At 39.6% G+C, this 22,220-nt stretch overlaps 1 protein-coding gene across 3 annotated transcripts in view; it reads right to left on the reverse strand.

The window, feature by feature from the left end:
* The window catches only part of apba2b (amyloid beta (A4) precursor protein-binding, family A, member 2b), a 58,997-nt gene that overhangs the window by 33,572 nt on the left and 3,205 nt on the right, over window positions 1–22,220 (reverse strand). For all 3 annotated transcript variants that reach the window (XM_061037155.1, XM_061037159.1, XM_061037144.1), the window contains exon 2: window positions 7,617–7,667. The gene's annotated coding sequence lies outside the window, so the exon portion shown is untranslated. The remainder of the gene's footprint in view (window positions 1–7,616; window positions 7,668–22,220) is intronic.

Below are 22,220 nucleotides of genomic sequence, written 5' to 3' on the forward strand. Positions count from 1 at the left end.
CCAAGTGACAACCTCCATATGATTTCAAAAAGGTTTCAATGGTTTGCAAAACAATTAAAAGGGGAAACAATAAATTGGAGGAATTGAATCCGTGTTGGGTTTTTTGGGACTTTGAAGACCGGATTGAACAGTTGGCTTCATCACAACAATATCTACTATCTTCAGCTCCCAAGAGAAGCAAGTCTGATAATATTTACAACAGGAGAGTAATGCACATTTTGCTTGTTGTTTTAAGTTGTTGCATGTGAGCACTCATACTTGACCAGAGCAAAGCATCACCGAGAACACAATCTTCAGTTATACGCTCTGATGCTGGCCAGGTGGTACCTGGGGTTTAGTTGGCCCACATTTTAAGAGGGAAAATGAAACACTCTCTAAAGCTCTCCTGGCATCAAGCCCTGCTAGCTAAAAACAGCTAAAGGGCCCCAAAGGGAGAAGGATACTGGGGCGATTTCACAGGGTTTAATTGAAGCTGTCAACTGGGTTTGGTTACTGATGAGAGTTACAGAGTGATTGTGAGAGGTATAGAAAGCTCATGCATTCTTATATCCAATATAACTGTGTAAAACAATAGAGGTCACCACACTAATACCCACACATTGTTGAGACCTCCACCACCGCAAACACAAGAGCATCGGCGAGAAAAAAACAAAACGTTATTTTGATTTAATGAGAAATCCTCCCACATCCCTCTCTCCCAAACAAGCTTAAACCTGACAGAGAAATAAATTGGTATTTATCCATTTTCCAATAAAAAAGCAAAGGAGATAATAGACTATGGAAATGCAGCTAATTAAAAACTGTAGTAATTTGTTCAGTCTTCTGAAATATGAATGGAAAAACATTCAGGAGAAGACAAATCTTCATTTGTAATATTAATTATTTTAAAAGGGGACTAGTTTATATTTTGTCCCCAGACTGAGTCGGAGTTCTGACAAGTGCAGGATTATAATTATCTTGTTTCCATGTGTTTTGAGTAAGTACTTATTCTTTCGTCAGAAAAGAAAAATGGGATTTTAGGTGTCCTATACTTGAGTTTACTAGGTCTTGTTGCACCCAAAATAATATTCACTAACCTTTTATTTGTTATAAGGAGGAGTTTCAGACATATTATTATGATGGCAAGTGACACAAACATTATATATTAGAGGCTTCAGTTAATATTTTCTCAAAATCATGTTTAACACAGTTGACAAACGGGCTACTGTCAGTCAGAAATATGAACGTGGATTTCTTGCTATTTTTCACTTGTATGCCATCTTTTGAGAGGGGATTACAAGTTGAAGTTGTGCTGTTATCGGTATTTTGCCACTTCTTGTTCTTGACTCATTTTAAATAGAATTTTGTACCAGTCCTTGAATGAGTATATACACATGAAGAAGTGTTGCAGAGTGACCTCAACACACAGCCAGGGAGCTGAATGGTCAATAGCAGGGAGGTCAATAACTGCTCTGATTCCCCCTGAATTGTCAGTTAAAAGTCTGGAGAGATGAAGCTGAGAATTGCTCCCTGGCTGACACAATGGTCCACCTGATCCCTCAGTACGAAGCCCTTCACAATCCTCTTTCTTTCTGACCCCTCTCCAGAAACAGCTCGCTCGAATCCTCATTCTTTGTCAACTTTTAATCAACAGCAGTTATTTCACAGACCCGGGTTTGTACACATGGGCATCAAAAGGAGCTTATGCACCTTCCCTGTCTGCCCTCCGTAGAGAAAGTGCCTTTTATAAAATAAATAATTTCCTGTTTGCTCACAGCCTGGCCCAGCCAACAGATAATATATATTTGGTTAAAATTGAACATCAGGTTGAGAGATATGTGATTCAGGCCAGCGCAATGCCCTCTCCTCCATCCTCCTTCCTGCTGCAGCTGGGAGACCAGAGCAAAAGACAGACTGTACCTCCACTCCCACAGAGCTGTCTTCCACATTGACAGGACGCTCAGAAAAATGTTAATAATATTCATTGAAGTCAGTGACGGTCATTGTATTCAGTGACAGCACTGAACAGAGCGCGCAATATTGGGCTGGGAAATATCCCCTTATCTTGTTTAGAGGCAGACAGGCAGCGTGGTAACGACCAGCCCGCTAATGCAGTTTGGAGGCAGGCACATGAAATAACTTCTGGGGTTCGGTCAATCACGCAAGCCCTCGGGGGGAAAACAGGAGGAAAATATTCATCAGGTTTCACATCGCACAAACACACACACACTGAGGTACACACACCATCAGCCGTGGCTTGCCTATTTCCACGTCTATATATGCACGTTAGGGTAAATGCATCGTGACTAAAATGCCTTGAAAACAACAAACCAAAGTGTCGACTGTGATTAACTGAAAATTGGAAACAAAGCGTGTTTCTAGATTTTTCATGTATCCAATGTTCCTGCGTCCTTGAGAAATACAATACGGTTGAACGTTTGACTCTTCTTCGCTTTGCAGTGATGTGATTTGCAAGACTGACCTGCACATGTTTGCACATCCTGAGACACCACATGAGAGTATTGCACTGTGCAAAGCTTTGTGGGAGTTTTTTTTTTTTTTTTTGTTTGGCATCAGTATCACTGCTGGCCAGCTGACGGGCTGTGGATTAACCACACAAACAGCGCCTGCTCGACCACACAGAGGAGAAGCGCCACATCTAATGAGAACAAAAGACAGATGGACACAAAGAGGCTCTGGTTCGGTTATCAGTCCGATCCCATGTTGCATCGTCATTTGTCTGTGCATCAATGTGCGAGTGTATTTTCTTTTCGGGACCTGTGTAATGTGAGCTAACAGTATCCAACTGCCTCAATGTGGTATATATGTGCGTGTGTATGTGTGTGCACATATGTATGAGCGAAATTGTCACATCAATCCTGCAGAAGCGCTGGCAGGTTCAGGAGGGGGTGTCACACCTCCCAGGATCTTTGATGCTTTACGGAACCCAAGGGAAACACACTGAGTCAGGCTGGAAGATTGAAATCTGCCCACCTCTCCTCACAAACACAAAACATGCCCTCATGTTGCAAAAGCAGCTCTGTATGTTTTCTGTGTGCCGCAACTTTTCTTTTATACACTCATACATCAAAACATGACAACACTTCTTATTCATGTGTGTTGCATAATCTTCAACTGTTTTCTTTTTAAGTGCATTTACTTTTGAGCTATAGAGAGAGAGAGAGAGAGAGAGAGAAAAGCCATCTGTGAGTCTCTTCATATCAACTATAAAGATATGCTAATTAGGCTGGGGGAATCTTTCAGATGTGGAAGGTTGAAGAAAACAAGAAGACAATATCACAGCAGCAAGTGCAGTTTGACAGAGAGAAGGCAGGCCTGCTGTGTAATAATGTATGATTCTCAGCTATTTTAAGATTATGGATTGCTAAACCTAGATTTCTTTGGGGAAATCTGGCTGACAGTGCTCAGTGGAAACTGTGCACTTGGTAATGAGGCGGCCTCCTGATCAGTATTATACCTAGACTAGGTGGAAGAACATGTATCTGTTCGGATTTGGTGTCATTCTTTCTCGGTTGAATGTTTTTGTCCATCAATTAAAATCAAAATATAGCAAATAATCTCCTCATGATTTTCAACTCAAATGTACAGTATATACAATATTCAACAAAAGTCAAGTTTCAGATCGAAGTTTAGATTCAGAAGAAAGTTTTGTCTCATGGTCATGAAGCCAATACACTAACACATAAATAAACTAAAACTATGTATTTTGTTTGTTGACTTCTTGCCTTGAAGTAATGAGGCTTTAGAGGTTGCTTAGCTCTCTGGCTTATGAAATGGATGGAAAAAAAGTGCAACAATACTACATTTGGAATAAAAGGAAGTCCAAGGCAAGATTTTCCTTAGTTCACACTATTGGGTAAAATATTCTTCTATACTCCTTTAACTCTCATTTGTGCAAAAATAATGACAGAATTGCAATTAAAGATAGGAATCATGTTGGTAGCTTTTACTTTCACTGGATGTCTGCAAACACTGGATCCCTCTTCTAAAGACTTTGACACATTATTTCCAGTTTAATCTGCCTTCTTTGAGTGTGTGTGCATTAGTCATCATCCAGACGAAGGTCTAATGATATATTGGAGAGTCTTAAAATCCCTCTCACACACTCAGGATTTTAGAGCTGGGATTCTAAAGCTGTTTACACAAAATTGACTTGACATAAATACAAAGAAAAATATATAAATCTATGTATTTTCTAACCAAATACATAATTTTATCCTAGCTTTCAGTGTAAATGGAAGATTATTTATTCACCAATCATGTTTATGTCCCATCAGTACGTACAAAGGGCTCATTGAGAGAGCTATCATGCTTTTATCTATTTTATTAAAAGGTCAGATCTGAGGTGAAATAAATCAATGCCAAAGATGGCAGCTTGTAGATACATTACCTAAGTCATCTCACCGTGAAGGGCTAAGGACTAATTTCTCTTTCGGCTGGGATGCAGCCAGAGATCATAAGAGACAGCGAGGACAGAGAAGGGTCTGATTAGGCTCAGTGGAGCTGGTTGACCAAACAGAGCCCAAGAGCAGCACTGATCCCATGATGACAGAAATCTGGATTATTGCAGCTCTCATTTGAATCCCCTTACATCACAGCACTCTGAATCTGTGTCTCTCTACTCCGCTCTAAAACTGGGCCTTCCCCATAGTATTAAGGTATTAAGGGGCAGTATGATGGATAAAAAGACTCTGTCCTCCAACAGTAGAATCACCTGCTGATTTTTTTGTTCGCTCCATCCTGGATCACAAAAGGTCCTAAATTCAATATATGTGTTGACCCCGCACTCTCACCATACCTTTTCTACCTACAAGTTAACAAGACATGGTGCCATTATTTAAAAAAAAAAATAGAACCCCCAGCAAACGTCACTGCTAAGCTGAGCTATCCTCGTCGTCAATGTAGTATGGTAATGGTTTATATTCCAATTAATTTGTAAGGAAGCATAACAACTTTAGTAGATATCTGATAACAAACTAAGGAAGTTAATATACTCTGATTGGCCATGCTATCATCCTTTTTCTTTTATTGCAGTTATTTTTGCCCTGACAGGTTTCACATTTTCACAGTCATCTTATGGGGCATATTTAAACCATCTGAAAGTGCATATTGAGTGAGCACAGGAAATGAAAAAAGGCACAAGGAACGAAGGGGTTGTTTTTTGTCCATCAATCAATTAGGCATGTTTTGACCATAACATCATTCAAACCTATCAGTGTGTCAGTTCCCATCCTTTTTAAATGGTAGAACCAGCAAGGGTTGGAATTCTAGGATTTCTTCGCAGAGGAAATGGATCTGCTCATGCATGGAGTTAAAACACACAAACAAACCATCAACAGGAACAGCAGGAATCCACCAAAGAAATCTAAGCAATGTATTATATATTCTGCCTCAAGAGATAGTAATGTGGCCCCAATAAGTCCCTCAGCCAACATCAACACCGACTTACAATGTGGGATGATGTGGGAATTTACGTGAATGTATATTGTCAGGTTACTCCACTTCAGGGGAAGCAGGGGATGAAAAACATTTTCACAGTAGAAAATACATTTCAACTGTTTTTGTTCACCGTTTTCTCGGGCGACCTCATGCATACATGGAAACTTCTTATTTTGTGCCAGTGGGTTTGCACGTTTGACTAAATTGTGTTAAGCAATTGAATTTCCATGCTACATTATGATGCCGACAAGGAAACACAATAACGCACAAAATGCTGGCTGTGGATTATTTTAAGTTTTCAGATAATTGCAATCTCCAAGGAGAGCAGAAGAGAGAAGAAGCGAGGGGAAACTACAGTACAAATGAGTCCTCACACAGTTAACAGCATATGTGATAACAGATGAGCCCGACTTCACAGCCTGACATCAATTTACCCCCTGACTCCGGGGTTAGCTATCAGTTCATTCTCAGTGTGGTATCACAGAGTCAATGTACACATTAATTGAGCTGCTCTGGCTTTTGATGATTTATAATAAGTTATGGCACTGCCAGATTCTTTGTCCTTGTCTTCATCTTCAAAGGATTTAATCACAATAAGCGAAGCGTAGCATGCCGGCAGACTGAGCACACATCACTGCACACCACTGGATGTCTCAAAATTCAAATGCAGCAATCTCCCAAAAACTTGTCTAGCACTGAAGTTCCCTGAATGAATCACAGCAGCCATGGATTTCCCATATCAGTGACATGCAGATGGATGGAGAAGCATTTTGAGGCTGATGACTGACCCAACAAAGAGTGAGTTATGGTCAGAGCTCCGTTCAGACTCCATAGGGTGTCACGGCCTAAAACCCTCAAATGAACAGCTCTGTCCTTTATGCGTAATCTCTTAACAGAAAAGGTTGGTTTCAAAATGAACAATAAATATGAAATAAGTAGACATATGACGTATGATATTCGTCGAGTGACTACAATAACACTGTCTGTGATACACACTCTCTTTTAATTCCTCTCTCTCTCTCTCTCTCTCTCTAGGAGGATGGAGCTGTACCAGAGATGATGAATATTCTAGCAGAATATTAATAAATGATGAAGGGAGGCAGTGTTGGGAGCCTCACAACACTTTGGATTGCTCAACTGTTGTTTCTTTCATCCTCTCTCCACCCATGTACAGTATATCTTCAGTGGGATTCTCCCATGATGCTCTGACTCCTCCTCCATCAGCAAACAAGCTACACGCTCCCTCACTTTCTCCTTGGTTTCTTTTCTGTCCTTACTTCTAACCCTTTGCCTCAACCACAAGGATTTTGATTATAGACTTCTTGATAGTTAGGATAGTGTTAACATCTGTACATATGAAAACTATCACAAGACATATGAAACTAACCAGATTCCATAGAAACAGATTCAAATAACACACCAGCAGTAGAGTTACAAATATGGTTGTTAAAAGCAGTGTTTCCCACACATACAGTAGATAATACATGGGCGGGCAGTCACATTTTTTAAAATCCATATTTCACCGAAAAACTAGCAGACAATCTGCACTCTCTACCTGCAGACACATACTCTGCAGGTAGAGACAAAAAGATATCTGCTGTTGCTTCCCTTCTTAAAGGATTGACATATGGGGCAACATCTCAAATTAAATATGAACCTTCTACTGCCGTTGTTTCCTTTACCTAGTTGCTGCATGCTGTTCTTTAGAGAGTAGTTATTTTTGCATTGGAAACACTACATTGAAAAAAGAACAGATGTGAGCTTCAATACAACTGTAATTACAAATAAAAGTCATCTTGCCACCTTGCCAAATTCATCTCAACATAAAAAACAGTAGAATGTTCTCCTTAGATTTGTTTTTACTCTTTCCTCTCGTCATTTCCTCCCTTTAGTTTTTCTTCTACAACACAATGATATTACTCAGAGGACAGACAGGCAAGGAGCTCCCCAGGGCTCGGAGGTGGCTGTGTCTGACCCGTCAATGCCCATCAACAAGTTTGACTTCACCAGCAACATGCAAGATTGGTCAAAGGTCATTCAAATAGTGTTATCAAATTATTTTTTGCAAGAAGAACTTTCGCTGGTTTTGATGTGGCATATTTTAGAATGCCTCCCACACTCGGAAGTACAACATTATAATGTAAAAAACCTGTCAAAGCACAGTGAGGCTAACTTACTGGTATCCGTAGGTAGGCAGAGCAGCTCTACTGTTTGCTCCAGGCAATGACCTAAAAAAACAAAAGGAGAGAGAGCGTCAAACTGAGCATCAAACTGACAACCCACATAAAAGACACAGTTCTGCATGAAAATTGAACTTTGATTGCTCTCCACTGCCTGAATATGAAGAGAGTAGAAGGGGCCATGATAAGAACAGGAACCTGTGCATCAATGTGTGACCTAATTAAAGGTCCCATGTTATGCTTTTTCTGGTTTTATATGCTCTTTAGTGTGTTTTCCAAGTGTCCTGTGTTTAGGCACATCTATGTGCAAAAATTCAAAGTATGCGGAAACGCGGCTTCTCCTACCTCCTCCTGTTAGCTGTAGCATTGGCTGCACGTAACGCTCGGTTCTAGCCCCCCTCAATAAAAAATTGTCAGTGCGGCGTCACTGTCAGTGTGAGATCACTGATCTAAGTCCATTGGCTCGTTGTGGCAAGCCCTGCAGCTCATGTTGAAATTTCAGAGAAGCGTGCTGAGCAACTCACCAATAACGACAGAGCGGATCGACAGACCAATCAGAGCAGACTTGGCCCACGTGGGGGTCTAACAGTGGGGGCTCAACAGAGCGTAGCTGACGGACTCAGAGCGTAGAGGGAGCAGTACATGAAAACAGACACTTTTTTAGAACTTTAGCTATTGTGAACGTACAAAAGTAGGTACATAGATTAAATATACAAACCCCAAAAAGGGCATAATATGGGATCTTTAAAAGTTAAGACAGCTCATCCCAATAAGGAACGTGTATTTAGTGAATAAAGGTTTAATATTTTTAAATAAATGGATGTTAGGACAAGAGAATGTCTGGCAAAACAAATAAATAAAGTGACACTAATAATAATAATAATAATAATAATATCTTGAATTTATAAAGCGCCTTTCAAGTGAACCAAGGATGCTTTACATCAGATTACACAACATACAACACAATTAACTAAGTCCATAAGCTGATCCAAATTCCTCAGAGATCTTAGCAATTGTTTTACCAAAGGGAGGATAACAGGCTCTCCAAATCCTGTAAATGTCCGGAAACAGATTAGCCATAATTTAATAAATTAAATCTTTATACAAGAATTATATAAAAAGTTTTGGATATTATGTTGACTAATGGAATATAATATGAAAATAATAAAGGAACATGAAGTAAAGGAAATGAAAGGAAAGTTAAAGGTTAGTATATCAAAGGCTTAAACAATATGTTAATTACAGCAGTATTTAAACTTTTTGTATATAACTTGCAATAATATAGTCAAACAAATAAATAAGGGGTGCATTGTTTGAGACAGAAGTGTGGCTACACCAGAGTGACTGGCCCAGAAAATATTTTAGGGCAGGAGTTGGAGCAACCCACATTTGGCTACTTTAGCTGAGCTTTATTCTCCCTTACAGCTTTTTCTTTTTACCATCTGCCACAAAGCCCGGGCCACATGTCACATCCTATCCTCACAACCTGAGCCCCCCTGTGACAGCCTCAAGTTGCTGTCCCCTCACAGCGGTGAGATCAGATCAAACAGGTATCCCACCAGCAGCATACTGTTGGTTTCAGTATAATAGCTCTTTTACTACAGCCAGTGGGGCTAAGTGGTGAAGTAAGGAGGGGGTAGAAAGAGGAAGGTGTAAGATGCCAAATGTCAAACAGTCTTGCAGCACCAAAAACATAGAAGTAACCAAGGAGTAGATTTGCTTATCTGTGGTTTTGAACAAACCAAAACCTCAAGTTGGTTTAAATTGAGTTATACCTTATTAATGTTAAATCAAATATTAAATTGTACCATATCAGGACACACTATTTTGTGAAGTTATAATGAAGCATTGCCATTACCTCAACCATAAAATATTTTTATTTATTCTTGTAAATGAAACAAATGTAAAAAATGAATGATGTATTATCATGTACTGTGATACTGAGGCATTTTCTGAATTTTTACTGTGAAACTCTCACACTGTGGCAAATATAGTGCCCAATAACAGAACAGTTTACCTGCCATACTATTACAATGCCACTTATTAAAACTGTGCTTTAAAACCTTTGTCTTAACCTAAAAACTATCTTATGATGTTGACTCCTTGGCAGAGATGTTTATCTTGCCAAATGTTGGAGAAGGGGAATTAAAAGAGGAACTAAATGGTCTTTTAGAAGCTGCTGATCAAGTCTTGCTGAATCCCTGTCAGGGGAGTACAAAGTTAGAGAGGAAGACAAAGAAGATGCATAATACAACGATAAAATTAGAGTACAGACAACTGTAACTTTGGTGCTTCTGTCTTCAGTAATTTGTTGTCTAACACTAAAAAAGGATCAATATTATATCTAATTCAAATAACAATATTAACTTATTAACAAATGGATATTCTTGTGTAGGACCAAATCTTCTATTTCGTATGAGAGGTCAATCTTAAAACATTGTGTGGTGTGAAAAGATTTTTGCCTTAAAATAAAAGGCACACTAACATTTTTACAGGAGTTACAATGACAGTATATCTCCCATCTAACTACACTGCTGTAGCTCACATTGGCTCCCCTCCTGCATAATGCCCAGAGGCTTGAATTGGTCCCACAGGTCCAACTCACGCTGCAGCACACTGCAGCTATACAGAGACAAAACACTCAGCAGATCACAATTACGACAACCCCTCCAAAAACATATTTAGAAAGAAGATACTCGAGTCTGCTGCAATCTAGGCATCTAAGGCGGCTGTTTGGCCCAGTTTCCAGCACCATCTTTTTTTTTTTACCATGAAGTTAACATAGTAAAAAAACAATGGCTAAAATCAAATCAACAGTGCTCACATGAATAGCTTCTGACTGGTTAATTGATGGATCATGCTGCCTTTACTCTACAGTTCATGTGTATATTTGACTCTGAATATATTGCTTCTCTTCTATCACTTCTTTATTATTCATTCATTCTCTCTTTGTTCCTTTTCCCTGTCTTATTGCTTTTCTTCCTATCTTTAATTGTTTCCTTTATTTATTTCCCTATGTCTAACATTGCTTCCTTTTCTGGCCGTCATTATTCTGCTACCAATGGCATAGATTATTGCTGACTAATCAGTATTCAAGAGCCGCTGTACTGCGCTCTAATTGTTGGCCGCAACCACTGAACTTAGAGACTAGCGGTGCAAGGTCATTCATTTAAATGACTAAAAAAGAGAAATGTAACAAACCTCTCCCCAGCCATATTATGTCAAACTTTCACAGTATAGACTGTATGTAAACATGGACCTATTCTCAGTGACCTCACACATTGCTTTCTGAAGTGGACTTCTGAAGCCCATCGGTGGTGGTCACCATATTGGAAATGCTGTCTCAAAGTCACTTTCTATGAACCTAATAACAAACAAAGAGTTGGAGCGGGCCTTTAACCTCCTGACAAACAGCTACACTGGCCTGCCCGTCAGTCAGAGCAGTTGCACTCCTTATTATGAATAACTTACCCTTCATGAAACCAAAACAGATGTGTTAACGATAAATTCACCCCCTGCACAGAGTGTGTCAATCAAGAAATGAGCTATTAAAGAACAAATCAGCTTTGAACCAGGATGTAAACATGTTTATTTCTGCTGGAGAATTGGTGTGTATGTGCCTTTTGGTGCTTTTGCAGCCAGTCTTAAGTGGACACTCGAGGAACTGCAGTTTATTTTTTCCACTTCCGCATTTTCTTCATCTTTCAACAGCGGAGATTGCCAAATGATTCAGACACCCTTCAGTGTATCAAAAAAAGAAGAAAATAAAAACGGAAGTCAAAACTCTTAAACATAAAACCAAACCTCTGCTTAGAATAGATTTAAAATGTGTAAATGATGTAGAACAAGGTGGAAAATCCTACAATAACATTATGAGGCAGATTATTGTGATAATTATATTGTGTGAAAAAGATGTAGAATCAGTCTCAGCAAGGATTATAATGCAAGATAACAAGGCCTGAAGCTTACACAAGAAAAGGCTATAAAGAATCACTATACATAGATGTGTGCACACAAACAAATACACGCATAACCTAACTGACAGATACACAACACACTTTTATGTAGGCCTACACTTCACCTGCAGGAAATCTATGAACATTGATCTCCATTCTCCATCCTCCTCTGTCATGACAGGCGGAGGCTTACAGTACCCTGTTCACTCTAAAACCCTGCATAAGCTGTTCTCTGGCATTTTACACCCTGTCAACATTTTTACAAGGTTGCTCACTGCCATGCTGTCTTGACCTCCTGTCCCAAAGCAATAACTAAGCTCCCTCTCTGAATTACAGACCTAAGGCACCCGGAGATGGAACAGAGGATGAAATGAGATGGCTAGAAGGCTCAGAAGAGATAAACAAGCTGCTGGTTGTAAACAGTCCAGATGGGGTGTCCTTACCTGCAGCTCTACACATGGTGCTGTTTAGCTTTAAGTGTGAAAGGAAAACAAAACACATCCAATGCAACTTGGGTATTGTTCCCATAATACTCTTTCAGTATCTGCAAATAATATGGGGCATTATATTGTGTACATAAGAGCTCATTTTTAAGTAATACTGTTAACAGCCACAAATCCTCATCATTGTATTTTCAATTTATTTTGTATTCAGTTTAAGAACCCACCTCTTTTTGTTCTCTCATTAGTATTCCTGGACTGAACTCAGCTCACCTGAGACTAAAGCCTGGCTCACACTGCAGGATAATCGGGCTGATTTGAGCTCCGATTCTTCCTTACCGACAATCGCAGGGTCGCTCCCGACTCAAGACTGCTCGGACCCGATTATCTGCTCAGATTGTCTTGTAGTGTGAGTGGTACAAAGATCCAATCTTAACGTCCCCGATCTGCCCGGCGACCGTCGGGGACGCCCCGATTTATTTCTAACAAGTTTAATATTTAGAATTTAAAATCTTGACGTTTGCGTCACGAAAGGGTCCGGCAGAAGTTGTGTGTGACTACAATATAATCACGAGAGACAAGGGAGGACTGTAGTCATGGTGACCAGCGACAGGACGCAACCCGGTGTCTTTTTTTTTTTTCACTTTTCTGTACAGATCATCAGTGCAGCACTTATCTGAAACTTGTATCCATATATCTACAATTGTATCAACTTGTTTATATCCTACAACAAGTTCCACTTCCTTCTCTTTCACCAACCGTCGTCCGTTGGAGTTTTCAAATGACACTTTATTAACAATTGTCAACGCTCCGTCCCGATTTCATTTGTACAGTATGAGCTCTCCGGCCGTGCCCGACAATCGGGTCGTACAGTGTGAGCACGTCAATCTCAATCTCTGGTCGGGTGTCGTAAACGATTCAGTCGTACAGTGTGAGCCGACATGCCACCCCGACTTTTATACAATCGGGGATAAATCGCACAGTGTGAGCCAGGCTTAAGAGGTCAGCACGGACCGCTCCATTTCAGCAGGCAACACCAAAGGCACCAAAGGCAACCTGAACTTATTGCTGAGGTGTGGAACCTTTATTTTGAACTTCTGAAATGCCTTCAGAACCTGGATCACAAGGTAGGAGAAAGTCTTTGATGCAGTGCGTCTGCAATTAATTTAATACAGTGTACAATATGTCTACTATTGTCTGTTTGTGTACTGCGCTTCACAGAAACTACATCTGAGTCTGAGAAGACGTCTGAATATGCATGTAAAATGTAAGAAAGTGAAAGTCTTTATTTAGAAACGTAATGAATGCAGCCTAATTCTGTGTGTTTGATGTTTAAGACAACGAGTCGATATTGTTTCCTCTGCATTCTAAAGTAAATTTACGCCCTAAAGGCACAGTCCCTGATCAATGAGTTTATAATTTATTAAGCTCAGAATAAAACATCTGATTTCAAGCTTCTATCACACCTAAATTGATTTACAACTCTTTACATACACGGACATATAAAAGTCAGCACTATTTTCTTAACACTGATGTAACCGTCAGTAATGTGTGGGTGTGTAATATCTAAAAGGGTGTGTTGTTTTTAAGTCTGTGGGCTTTTTTAAGAAGAAACATTTCTGTTTTCCATACAAAGAATTGATTTGGGGGAGGTCTACTAATAGCAAGTCTAATTTAGATTTTTTTTGGTGCATTTTGTGCCTTTATTGGAGAGATAGGACAGTGGATAGAGTCCAAATTCAGGGAGAGAGAGAGAGTGAGGAATGACATGTGGGAAAGGAGTCACAGGTCGGATTCGAACCTTGGCCGCCCACTTGGAGGACTACAGCCTCCTTACATTATTATTTTTTTTGTTCATTTTTTTTTGAGTACCCAATCAATATTTAACTAAATAAGAGATGGATTAATAAGAGATCAGAAAACAACAGAACAGACCCAGAAATAGATGGTACATCCTCTAAAGCTGCTCTTTGACACTGCTTAATGTTGCATGATCTTTCCTGCTACAAGTGACGTAACCTGTGAGTTCAGTCAGTAACAGCAATGGCTGGAAGAATTTGATACAAAGCTCTCTGCTGTGTTTGGTTTTTGATGTGTTTCTGAGGTTCTGAGATGTCACTTTTTTTCTGAAATCTGCACCAGAACACACAGATCAAACAGACAGCACAGAGGGATGGCTACATGTCAGACCTACTGCCTCATGCAGTCTCCTCAAACCAACTTACCACCCTTTCTCTAGAAGGTACTAGCGTGCTGTCCAAAGCATGGAGGCAGAGATATCTAAGTTACATCAAATGAAAATCAAATAATATTGCTCAGTGAAAATAATAAAAAAAACACTAGTCAAATCAAAACCGATACGTGGAAACCAATGGTCACTTTTAGTCATCTGAGGTTACATCACAAATCTAAAAAGGAATATAAATTAGGCTGTAACTACTTTACATAATCTACACAAGTGAAATGTTACGTTACATTAGTAACACAATCTGAAATAACCTCTACAACTCAACTTTTTTGTCATCGCAACATTTACTGCTGATCTCAGGCTGTCCAAAAAAATAAAAATCAGACCCAGTTATTAAAACCAGTTAAAACCCAAGATAAGGTAGTTTTGGTAAAAAATAAATCCCTGTGACATTGTTGCTCTTCAGTGAAGTTTCAGGTACTGCAAGCCTAGCTACTACATAACTAGCTGACTCAAATAGGTTTTTCCACGAAATGAAAGTAAAAAATAAATGTGGCATAACTTGAAAATATGTCTGGGACAATCTCTATGTGGGACTGTAATAAAAAGTATGTTGTTGAACTTGGATAACAATACATTGCAGTCTTATTCAACTGACAATATCTTTGAGTCTGGTACTTAACCCCTTAAGAAAATAGATCCCTCAGAAAATCACTCATTACCATAGAACACAAACATTTCTGCTTTAATTAAGCCAGAGAAAAAGTTGACGAAGGAACTCTTGCACTTTTTCGCCCTTTCTTTCTCTTTTCGAGTATCTCTAAGCAAGTCTCGCACAGTCGATAAAACAACCATCTGGTGTCTCTCCTATCAACTTTATCACACGAATGATGAACACTCATCTGTGCTGTCAATCAACAAACTTGTCTGGCTATAGCAATAATGAGTCAGAGACTGGAGCCCCAAAGCAATTCGAGATTCAGCCTGACTCACATTTGCCATGCTTCAACAACAACAACAGCACGCTGCATTTTATATGGAAATACATTTACCTCTGCATCTATAGTTGACATTGTTACTTTGAACTGAAGCAATCTCTCACTATCGAGAAAAGACATTCACCAGATGTGAATCTGTCTGCACAGCCCCACGATGACAGCAGCAGGTGAGGCTCTCTGCACATCTATATGCTAATATCACGCTGCTCCTCAAACAAATGTGCTAGCTAATGAGCTGGCTTGGTGAATGCATCTTAAGCATAAGTAATGTCATAAGTGACAGCATAGCTCCCAGGCGGAGGAACAATCCTATGACTCACAACAGAGAAGGAGGTACATGGATACATTTAGGCCATGCATACAGGAACAGGTACAAACACAAGAATACATACAGTGGGCATGACCTTTAACAATGCTAACTGTGTGCTAGGACTTATCCAAACAAACAGATAATCAAATAAATAACAGCATACATCATAAACGTCAGCAGATCAAGTATGAGACTGTTTATTCATGGCATTTTTCTTCATTTGTGTGAATACGTTTCGTTTAAACCCTGTGTTGTTAGGTAACAGTTCTGCCTTGTGCCAAACACATTCACTTAATGTTAGCTTCTTGAATATTCAGTGACCGCCAATGTTCAGATCTTACCTTGAGTCAGTTAGTGACCTTAAGGATGTACATTTGACTACCATTGATTTCTGAATTAATAAATGCTGCTTTACCACAAACACTATCAAAAATTATCATCATCACTGAAATTTGAACTCCTGTTTTTTTTAGTTGTATCGTTATTTGAATGAAGAGTTAAGTCGTTTAAAACTCCAAGGAAATAAAAATATACTACATTGTAGGGAAAAGTTAATAAAAACCAAAGTTAAATCAGATGTTTCAATTGAACTGAGAAAGATCACAGAGGATACAACTGTGGAAAGCAGACTGATGTCATTCAGACAGAGCCAGTTTGTGAATCAGACTGTTTCAATGCTTCTCTCTCTCTCTCTCTCTCTCTCTGGATGTCGCCTCAGAGCGATTCTTTAGTGCCACCCTATGATTAATGCAGCTATGAATGGGTTTTGTCTTTTATCAAGCACTGTGGAGAAGGCTTTCTTTCTCTAGCTCCCTTTTTAGCCACTTTGCTTTCCGTCCAATGTGACCTGATTTAGTCTTAGAATGCAAAACTGATTTGGGCTCATTAACATGCTGAAGCCAGAAAGTGAGGTGCATGCATCATCTCACTGATTTACGGGGACACCATGGAACAAATCATTGGTGGTTTAAACAATATTACTCAGACTTCTTTCACATGTAAAAAAAAAAGCATGACAGAATATACTCTGCATGAAATTGGGACAAAAATTCTGACCTGACATTTTCGGCCCCTAAGAATCGGACAAACATGACCCAGCAGCTGCCCCCTAAATACACCCACTGTTCCACTGTTAAATAAAAACAAACGTGTCAAATTTTTGAATTTTTTGGCATCTCAGCTAAGAAGCACAAACAACCCCCCCCCCCCCAGCAAAAATCAATCAAGGCTTGCTGTGTTAAGATTATGTAACTGCATGTGAGAGACAATTTAGAAACACACAGAAGCAGTGAAGATAATAAGATGTTTCTCTAGTCAGGAGGAAGTCAGAAGAGATTGATGCATCTTTTCCACACAGCATGGTGGCTTTATTTGACTCTCACTTTGTACTGGTACAACTTCTTTCTCCAACTTGTTTTCTGCTGCAGCGTCAAATTAGAATACCATTCAATAATGCACTAATGTGCACAAGTGGTACAGAGGAGCTGATGATTACATAACTTTAAAAAAGCAAACGGATACAATCCATGTGATTAGCACACAGATCCACGTTATCAAACATCGGTATCCTAACTATGCTGTATCAAAATAAAGTAGTGGTACATCTTAGTTTTTTAACTTGATGCTAACACAATAGAAATTGCCATTAACATGGCTACACATGTAGCTTTGCAATTGCATTCATTTTAAGTTAAGGAACAATCTTTAAATATGATAATTAAAATCTATAATTTCTTGAGATGCTAAGCTAGCTTCTTAACATGTCTCTTAGTCTGTAGCACTTCAGTTGTGTCACCTGACACAAATGCGTTCTTCTTTTTTAATTTAAACAGCTTTCAGATACTAAATCCACCGTCTGGCGATAGAAACGCTTTAACCAGGCGCCGTAAAAATGTTACGGTATATATAAAATATATAATTAGTGAGTGCTTGAGTATATATAAGGTAATTCTAGTACTCGCGTATATAATTACTGTAAAATGACCATCCTTAGTTCCAAACAGACACGTTGAGCCACATCAAGCTAGCGTGGCATTAGCCTTCACACTTCACTCAGGCCAGCATCCTTACACTTTCCTGAATGTCAGAACATCTCTCACAATACTTTTCATGCCTCCACTAGTCATTGCTTGGATATTGATTACTTTAAAGAGCCCATATTATGCCCTTTTTGGGGTTCATATATTTAATCTATGTACCTACTAAAGTATGTTCACAATAGCTAAAGTTCTAAAAAGTGTCTGTTTTCATGTACTGCCGCTCCATGCACCGGCTCGCTTCTGACTCTCTCTCTAAGGCTCTGAAGTGCCCACGTTCAGAGTCCCCACGTGTGCCAAGTCTGATCTGATTGGTCGGCCTGTCGGCTCTGCCGTAATTGGTCAGTCGCTCTGCACGGTTCTCGGAAATGTCCCGCCTCTTTTACCATATTGGGAATGCAGCCACTGGCTCTGTCCGAGGGTAGCATAAACATTAGCACCTTAGCACTACTGTGCTACCGCAGGCTACAGCATATCGTGGGCGTGCTACAGAAGTTAATGGGCGTGCAACATGAGCTGCAGGGCTTGCCATAACGAGCCAATGGGCTTAGATCAGTGATATCACACTGACAAGACGTCACACTGGCAAATTTTTTTCGAGGGGGGCTAGAACCGAGCGTTACATGCAGCTAATGCTGCAGCTAACAGGAGGAGGTAGGAGAAGGGTTTCCACGGACTTTGAATTTTTGCACATAGATGTGCCTAAACATGCACAGGACACTTGGAAAACACACTAAAGAGCATATAAAACCAGAAAAAGCATAATATGGGACCTTTAAAGGTACAGATCATTGATGTGTTAAAAAATGTCAAGGAAGCAACCACAACGGTTTGATTGATTTTACAGAAGGATGAGGGGAGCAGAGAGCTGTTACTGACAATAAAAGGGAAATGCTTCAAAAAAAATCTAACATGCCATATTAGAGCCAGCTGATGCATGCAGTGGAAATTAGATTAATACTTTATCACTGGCACAGAGGGTATATTATTTCCCTTTTCCTTTGAATAGAAACATTTAAAGTAATGTTACACCCTATCTAAAAGGGCTGAACCTTTCACAGAGCTCCCCAAGTTCCTGTCTCCTCAGAGAAAGACATAACAACCAGACAACAATTCAAAAACTGTGAAAAACAATGGATCAAGAAATGTCGAACAGAGCCCTATAACCAGAATGTGTCCTGGATTTCTGCACGTTTTCTTTACCTGTTAGTTTGAAACATTACTAAATGTTACACCCCCGAGCCAAAAGTCAAGACTTCAGCTGGACCAACGCTTAGTCTCTCAAAGTCAGATCATACCACATCAGCTTGATTCCAGAGGATGAAAGGTGATAGCTTTGTTTCTATATCAAAGCATTCTTTAGAGGGTTTATAAAAACAGCCTAACAGAGGCAGAAACACAGATCAGAAAAAAATCAAATGAGACAGCCCTGTCAAAACAACTTTAGTAACAGTGATATGGCTGTCATATTCATGTGTGCGATACTACAACAATGTCAAGAGTTGGACAACAAGGGCTGAACCTTTTCTCTCCAGGAAATCCATGCATCTATTACAGATAAGTGACTGTAAATGTTACAGACCTGGGATTTTGAATCTTTTTGTGCAGAAAATGAAAACCATGATCAGAAATTAGCCAGAGATAGGGCTTCAAATTGTATGTTAAATGTATCTAAATTATAACAATATTTAACATTCTCAAAGTTTCATATTGTGACATAATCAGTTGAAACATATTTGAATAGAAAACGTATGTGGAATTGCATGTTTGAATACATAATGTGTTTATTTCTAAAGAGTAACATCATTGTCAGTTATTTGATGTTGAGTCATTTATGTCAACTATGACTAATAAGCTCTAATAAAGCCCACATTTTACCAAATGTTTTGATGAACAGATAATTGTGATTTGTCTATACACCCTGAAGAAGAAAGAAAAACAAAACACAAGCTGCTGGCAAGCTTAAAACCAAAAGCAGAAAGTTGTTAATGAACAAACGGAGCAGCCAGCAATGCTGTGCGTGCAAGAGGCTGAACTAAAGGCGATGGGCTGGGTACAGAGATTACAGGGCCATTTCAAATTACCTCATGAAACACAACCAATACGAAAGAGGATTCAGCATATTTCAAATCAGTACATTTAGAGTGAAGTGCTTCTGTCAGCGACTAAATTTGTTCTCAGTTGAGCACTCCAGCTGGCCGTCACAAAGTTTATACCGGTGTTTTATTAGGGCCCGAGCATGAACCGTGTGAGGACCCTCTTGAAACCTTGGCGATTATTATTTTTATTCTCCTTAGTTTTCATCCGCCTCTTTGCGGCCACTTTTGAGGGCCTGAACGTGCCTGAGAACTCACCAAACTTTCCATGGTCATCAGGTCTCGTGAAAACTTTTATATTTTGGTGGTTTCGTAAAAACGGAGTTTGCAAAATGGCTCAGTGGCGCCCCCTTGAATTTTTCAAAATGGCCTCCCCATAAAGGCTTTTTTCACGTACACTCACGAAAATTGGTACACATATTAAGCTTGTCGGGACGGACTAAAAACCCGACAGGAAATCCACAAATTAAAGTTCAATTTCACAATAATGGCCCAAAATCGCCGATTTCAGCCTTCCTATTTGAACGCACTTGTCCGAGGGCGCTCATCCGATCGGAGCAAACTCAGTGTCAGTGCGTTCTACCTGTTGACAACAGGAAGTTACTGCTTCTCAATTAGCATTAGCCATTGCTACACGGTAGCTAATTTTCCCCTCAAAATTGGTGTGGACCATGCTAACACCTTGGCCATACAACACTTTCAAGCTCAAACGCCTACGTCCAACGTTGTCGCCATACGGACGCGTCCCTCGCCATCAAACAGGAAGTAGTTTTTTCACGGGCTTAACATAGTCGTACTGTCCCAAAACTTCATACATATAATCCTGGTAGTAAAGTCAAACATCTTATACCGTTTAAGTGAGTGGGCGTGGCTTAATGGCTCAGTGGCACCCCTTACAATATTTCAAACATTCAGCCCCCGCAGCACGTTGAACCTACAATTCTGAATTTTACTATGCCTTTCCAACATGACAAAACCTACAAAAAAGCCTCTTCAACCCATGCCCAAAACTCAACAGGAAGTCCACAAATCACATCGCCATCAAACAGGAAGTGGCTGTAACTCTTATATACTTTGTCTGATCTTCTTGAAATTACATAAGTATGATCAGGGTTGGCCTCTGAACACAGTGACACAAAACAATAATAAAGTTTAACCATAGCGCCCCCTACTGCAAGGACTAAGTACTACATCATACATACTTTCTCGGATCTGCTTAAAATTTCCCAGGTATGATCAGGGTTGGCCTCTGAACACATTGACATAACAATATTCAACTTTAACCATAGCGCCCCCTACAGCAAAGAGTAAGTACTACATCCTATATACAATGCTCAATTTCCTCCAAATTTCAGAGCTATCATGACAGTGACTGCCTGAACTGCTCTAAGTATACATTTTATGCGATCTTCATTACGTTGCCTATTTCAACATGCCAGTACTGCGACTTTTACACAAATCGAACTGCACGGCCTGCTGCTTAGCCACGTTCCGCAGCTGCTGCACTCCCGTGGTCACGACACACCCCGACATGCACCGGGGTGCGAGGGCCCTTCATCACCGCTTGCGGTTTTAATTCTAGATTATTCTTGACATGGCTGAATTCAAAGAAGACGAGAATCCACTCAAAGACCTCTGCCGAGACTGTACACATCTCTGAATTTCAAATTAAATTAAATTAAATTAAATCAAATTTGATCCCAAATTCAGATCTGAGTCAACAGAGAAAGGATGACCTACCATTAGGTTGAATTCTTCAAAATAAAATACACAAAAGAGAGAAAGACTATGTTCTCAGTGTTAGAAGGAATTGTACTAAAATAATTGAGTGAAAGTCAAAATTACTTTTATCAATAAATGAATAAAAATATGTAGGATTCACATTTTTAAGATTTAGAGTTGGTTTGGGAAGCTGAGCAGCAAAGACACTGAGTGAAGTGATGACGTCATCCCGAGATAAATCCTCCACAGATGCTGTATAATGGAACAACTCATTCGGACAATATAACAGCTGTCATTTGGTGATCTAACTAGAACTGAAGCCAGGGTTATTATTTGTGTTCAAACAGTTTGGATGTAATATCTTCAGGTGCTTTCACACCTGGATCATTTGGAGAAGTTGTTCCAAAACAGGGGCGTTTCCTTCTTGGCACAATCGTTTGGACATATGTGAACACAGCAATTGCACCCTGATGTGGAACAAAACTAGCAAGCCGAGACGGCCTAGAAGAGGTGGTCTTGGATCTCTTCCAATCTTAACCCTGGAGCAGTTTGTTTGAAGCGAGAACACAATCGATTTTTTTACCCTTTAAAAAAATGTTTTTTGTTTGTTTTGAACAGCCTCAATTTGACAGTACAATATAAAAAAAACACTTATTTTTCTTTAACCTTCCCAATACATTTATTCAGAAGCAAAACAAATGAAGGAAGGAAACTAAAAAGATGTGGAACCACATCTCTTTATGTCAGTATTTTAAATGTGACTCCAGAGTTCCACTCTGCTTATCACAAAACTTTAATCACTCACGGGAAAACTTTTAGAAAGGAGTGTTGTCTGTTAGTAAGGTGCACCACGCA

This window comes from Labrus mixtus, chromosome 1 (genome assembly GCF_963584025.1).
Source record: "Labrus mixtus chromosome 1, fLabMix1.1, whole genome shotgun sequence".
NCBI classification, from domain to species: domain Eukaryota; kingdom Metazoa; phylum Chordata; class Actinopteri; order Labriformes; family Labridae; genus Labrus; species Labrus mixtus.